Here is a 6,000-nt window from a genome sequence, read left to right as displayed (position 1 = left end):
TCTCCTAGGAGTGAGATGCTGTGGGACTTGTCGGTTGTCTGGTCAGACTTGGACTGCTCCCTGGAGAAAGTGTTTCCAGCCTTCTAGTGGCTGCTCCTGTGTCTGTCTGTCTCTCTCTGTCTGTCTGTCTAATGTCTTAAGTGCTGTTTGTGGGAAAGCCAACAGGAAGAGCACAGACATGGAGATCAACAAGTCTGTCCTGGCGCTGGCCACCAGGATGCAGTTCAGGAGACCTCTTCAGATCAGTGTCCCTTTGGAACCCACTTGACCCTCAGGTCACCGTTTTAAAGCCAAGACCCCTTCCCCAGTCCCGTCTTTCTGTTGTTCTGGGGAATCGCCTTCCTTAAAAAGTTCCGCCTGCCTGGATTCTGGAGGATTTGGGGTCAGCCCCTGACCACTGACGTCCAGCCATTGGCCTCTGACCATGGTCCTGAGACACAGAGCCTCCTTCCAGATTCTTCTGGTTTGCTCGAGGTCTTTCTTCTTAAACCCAAATGACACTTTTGGGGCATGACACCTGCTAATTTCATTTTCTCTGTCACCTTGTCTAACACACCTTATTTCTCTAATGCAGCCGTGAGAGACAGTTTGGAATCGCAATGGCCCCTTGAGGGAAGTTTGACACAAGCAAGATGATTTGAGAGGAAACTGCGTGAAGATTGTCTTGTCTAAAACAAGACTATTCAATACAGGAGACACAACCCCCACCCCCACCTTGGTTTCCATACTTTGGGGATAAATAAGTGCTGGCTTTTTGCCATGCAGCTTGATACGACAGTCAAGGGCCCATGCTATTGTCTAAAATGGTGTAAGGCCATTCGCTTTTGAGTGCATATGTTAAATTCTATTTTTCTATGTCTAACCTTTCTTAGCTCTCTGTGCAGAAAAGACTCCATTAAGCCTGGTCATGATAATTTCATATTATTGGAAGCCAGTTTCCTCCATTTTTAAAAATTTCTATCTTTCCCTCTCTTAGAAAACTAAAGGTAACCAATCAAAATATCAATCTGTAGTTGTGTGTGCCTTCCAGGAATAGCTAGAGTGCAGATAAACTGTCAAAAAAGTCTGAAAAGGGGAGTGATTCAATTGTGTTTCTTTCAGGAGACACTGAAAAGACACTTATCTACATAACAGTCTTCTCATTTTTACTACATTGTTGAGACAATTATAAAAGGCTTAAGCTCTGAGATAAAGGGCCTTGGGTTTGATTTAGCATCTGTAAAAAAATTAATTTACCCTATACAAATAATGTCAGCACAGTATTTTGCTTTGAACGAGGCCCTGGTTCCAATTCTCATGATTCAACTTTCCTAGGTTTTCTATATTGGTTTCATGATTTAAGTAAGTTCTGCTGTTTTCATAACTTGTTTAAAAAGAAGAATTATATGTATTTGCACACATAATATTCAACTAAGTAGAATGATGATAACGGCTCATGTAGGGGGTGTGCAAAGCCCTGGAGGTTCTCATTCATGTGTGTGTCATCTGCTTTCTGCTTATCACTGTGCTTTGCTCTCTTTTCTCAACATGAGCTCCCATCCCTTCCTCCTCCCACTATTTTACTCCATATGATCCTCTTAGGAAAAATCAAAATTCTTATTTTTTTCTCAGCCTTAGCCACTGCCCTGAATTTAACTGATTTTTGGCAAAATTTAATAACGCTTCTTTAAACATCCAAGAAGGTGGATTTCCTTCTGTGGGCCCCCTTCTGGTTCTTAAGTTTCTCTCCCATGACTGATTCCAAACTTGAGTCTCTGAAAATGGGAAACTTGCTTTTCCACTCCAGCAAGATGTTTCTGCTGTGGATATTACAATCCTATCAGCAGAACCTAGTCCACCAGGAATGGAAACTAATATTGGGGCTCTTGGAGCTATAAGAACCAGACTGTTCTTGCTCTGCGGGAATGAATTGAATCCACTCAAGGGATCTGATGTGAGGGACCAAAGCATTTATTGTGCTAAATAATGTTCTCCTAATCCAGTGTGTGCCCCACTGCTTCTGCAGACATTAGGCTTTCACCCACCTGCCAACACACTGACTTTCTCTCTTCAGGGGAGCTGTTGGGAGACTTTCAGTTGCATCCAAGGACCACCCCTCCAAGCTTCCCTGAGGAATATACTCAGAAACCTCCAAAAGAGGCAAGCATGGAGCACGTCATGCCCTCTGAGAGCCCCAGTTGCCATGGTAGGGATTAACATGACTGAGAAAGGTGGTCCAAACTTATCTCTGACCCTAATGGCATCATAAATGACAGCACCCTCAAACACAGAAGTCCAGCAGGTCAGTTCAAACGTCACTAGCCAGAATTGGCTCATTGTGAATAGTCACAGACCGCTTAATCTCTTTGTAGGTAGGGAAAGGGAAACTGACATCACAGCCAACACGTCTTGCTATCCCTGTATTGTCCACGCTATAGGACAACTAGGACAGCATGTGACTGGGCAAAAGAGAAAGCCCCCAGGCTCTAAAGCAGGCCAGATGGATCCTGGGACCTGTTTTCATCATCTGAGTTTCATAGTCGAGGCCCACTGGCCCCCTTCGAGACCAGTCGTAAGAACTAGCCAGCCTTTTGTTTTGAGAGGGCGCCTGTGTTGCAGTTGGTCCGTATATTCTGCCCAGGGTCTGTGATGCTGCCCTATAGCCATTAGCAAGTCACGGGGGCCAACAGCTCACCTTGTAGCAAAGGAACCAGAAGAAGACTGATCCCCTAGACCAACTAACACACTACATTCTCTGGACCACTTTCCTGATCTAGACAGCAAAAATTCAGCAACGGGCAAGATCTGGGTGTCAGAGATGAATGTCCTACAGCTTGACTCTCTCTTGGTCAAAGGAAGAATGTTTGGCTGGAGGGCATGGCCAATAAAGTTATCCATTTTTTTAAGAAAGGGAAACAGAGACTCATAGAGGTGAAGTGATTTGCCCAAGTTCACACTACTGACCTATAGCTAGGCCAGAACTTGAACTGGGGTTGTAAGACCTGGCTGGAGATCTAGGGGAGAACACCCCCTCCCTATTGAGCTGTCTTCCTTGGCACCAATGAGAGGGAGGAGAAGGCACTTGGGGACCATGTGTCATGCAGGAGGGACCACAGCCTCGCTTGGTCCCATGACCCATAGGATGTCAGAGCTCAGAGGAACAATAGAGACCACCCAGTTTCACCCCTCAGTCTATAGAGGAGGACATTTCAGGCCCAGAGAAATGACTTGTTCAAGGTCACACAGTGGATTAGTGACAACGTTCAGACTTGAGCCGGCATCACTAGACCTTGGTGCCCTCAGTGTCCTGCCCCCTACCCCATCAACATGCATTCATCTTGGTCATAGAGCCTGTTACCATGCCCTGCTTCCACGCCCCTCCCACCCGCCTTAGGAAGAGACATCTTCAGGCTGGGGAAGCCACTTCTTCCTGTCTAGTATTTTTAGACACATCCTCTAGGTCTCTCAGTTGTCTGAGGCCATCTCAGTCAAAAAGGGAATTCCTAAAGAATCTAATTCTTTGTATACGTGCATCATTCTCCCTGCCAAATAAAGAGAAGCAGCAAAAGTGACATTAGCAGAGGGGCAGCTCCATGTTGCTGCTCTCTTTCAAACATCCTCAAGTCACTTTTCATCCACCTGTGCAATTATTGTCTGCTTTCATTCTCAGAATTAAGATTCCAAATTTTAGGTCTATATAGCCAGACCATTATGCTACTCCCCTGCTCAAAAACTTCTCTATTACTCCCCACATCTTTAAACTTATAAATCATTAACCTGTTATCCAAGGCCACCTGTGACACAGTTTAACCCTACCTCTAGGGTTAACTCCCACTCTCTCTTCCCATCAGCCACTCAATCTAACTTCTACAGCTCAGATATATAAAAAATAAACACTCCTCTTTTTGATTCCAAACCTGTTACCTTTCCCCACAAGTCAGAGATGCTGGGGTGTATATCTTTTCTTCCCAAAGGACAGGGTCTTTTCAGTTTACTTTTATTAATCCCCACCTAGGAGACAGCTCAAGAGGTGATAGGTCTTAATAAAGGGTGAGTAAATGAATGAGTGTGTGCTTAGGGAAAATTACATTTATCCTCCCCCTGGCACCCCTGGGAAGAATCAGCTACTACTGTAGAGAAAAACAGATAATGTCTTGAGATTTTCTCAACAGAATATAAACATAAAGCTCAAACGAGATAGCAAGTTGGAGAAAGTGTGACGCTGCTTTATTTTTAGGAAATTTTTTTTCTTTCTTAAAGAGGCACACTCAAGAAAATACATTGCATTAGGAGTGCAAGAGATGGTATAGATCTTTGTGGTTTGTGTGCACTTTTTAACCAGCACTCCTGGCTGGGGAAACAAAAGAGCCTCTTTGCTTGTGTAATCGTGCTCTCTTCCTTCATTGCTTTAAATAGGCAAGATGTGGTTTGCATTCTTTTCACCGCTAATGTTTGCTTTGTATTCCTGAACAAAAATAACTCACCCATTTCATATGGCTCTCAAAGGTTGATAATTATCCTGTCTCCCTCTGCCTTCCACTCATTTGTAACCAGGGTCTCCAGTTTTGCTAACAGAGGCTCCCCCAGTCCCACATCCTCTAGGATAAAGCAGTAGGTGGTGGGTCTAGGTGTGTGAAACTCCAGGCAACAGCAGCATCCTTTAACCTGACTGGAGAATCCTCAAGTTAGAAGGATTATCTTGTACATACATTTGCTCTAGACAAGACCGTGCACCAGCATCCCAGGGTTTAGTATAAAGCTCCTCACCGTCACCAGTGCAGGGTGATGACAGCTCTTTACAGCAAACATATCTTTTTCCTGGTTATGTTCCCCCTTGATCATTAAAGGTGTCCCCTGTAAAATAGGTGTTACTCTCTAGAGCACAGTCAAAAACGTTAAATGGCTTGTCCTAGAGCACATAGCTTGGCAGAGCCAAGCTTCAAATTTAAATCCAATGCCGTCTACTTTATGCTGCTGCAAACCTCCACTAGCGTTTATGAAAGTCCAACTGCTTGGCAACATGGAGAAGAAGCAACTATAACCTTCCTTGATATTGTAACCTAGCTAACAATCTTTGGCCTGGAGACAATCTTCCAGAAGTCCAAGACAGATAGGTAGTTCTGTGTCCCTGCAGATGTGTACTTCCACCTGCTGACCACAACCTTACGTCTCAAGCCAAAAACTAGAAATTCTCAGGGCAGCATTGTCTCAGTCATGCATCTCACTTTCAAAGCCAGTAGATTCAGGTTTCTGTCTCCATCCTTCCAGATGTCTCTGATTTTACCATAACCAAACCCTGAACCCTAGATCGAGCCTTTCTTCTGCTAATTTCACTTCTTGTACGCACATTCCTGTGATCTCCACCATTCCCCAGTAGGTACTGATCCTCACCCACACTTGTGCAGTTATGAAGGCTCTCCATGTCTTTTCCATCCACCTGCATCTATGCTACAAGATCTCAGGAGAAAGGACCAGCCCACTCTTCCTAACAGATGCATTTCTGTGACTTCACTGGCTTTGACCAGTTCAGTCCAAAGGGACCATGCTTTTGAATGTCGGTGGTAATCAGGGGACCGCTGACCCTCCCCAAGCACTTAAATTTCTTGGCACCCCTCTCCTTGGCTTATCTCTGGCCCTGCCAGAGGTTGTTTGTAGGACTAGTCCTGACATCCATACGGGAGCACATTGATGGGTAAGAATAAATACCCATGTTTCCTCTGTCTGAAACTTGGGCTGCACAGGAGAACACTTCCTGCTCCAAGACAGGAGGGAGGCAATCTCAGAAGAAAGAGGAACTTGTGTCTGCTGAGGACACAATTCTGTCCAATGAGGTTAGGGCAGAGCTGTTGGCAGCTTCCGTTAATTCCGTTGGGGCAAGTGAGTGGCAGCTGGCAGTTAGTTCAGAGGTTGCGCTGAGGATGCTGGGGTGGAGTTTTAAGTAAACAGTTGGCCCTTTATATATCATGAGCCTAGCTTAAGTGTCCAAGGAAATGGAATAGCAGAGTAAAGGGATATTCACAA

The sequence above is a fragment of the Cervus elaphus genome, chromosome 22, assembly GCF_910594005.1.
Source record: "Cervus elaphus chromosome 22, mCerEla1.1, whole genome shotgun sequence".
In the NCBI taxonomy this organism is placed as follows: Eukaryota; Metazoa; Chordata; class Mammalia; order Artiodactyla; family Cervidae; genus Cervus; species Cervus elaphus.
Note: the sequence above shows the minus strand (reverse complement) of the source record.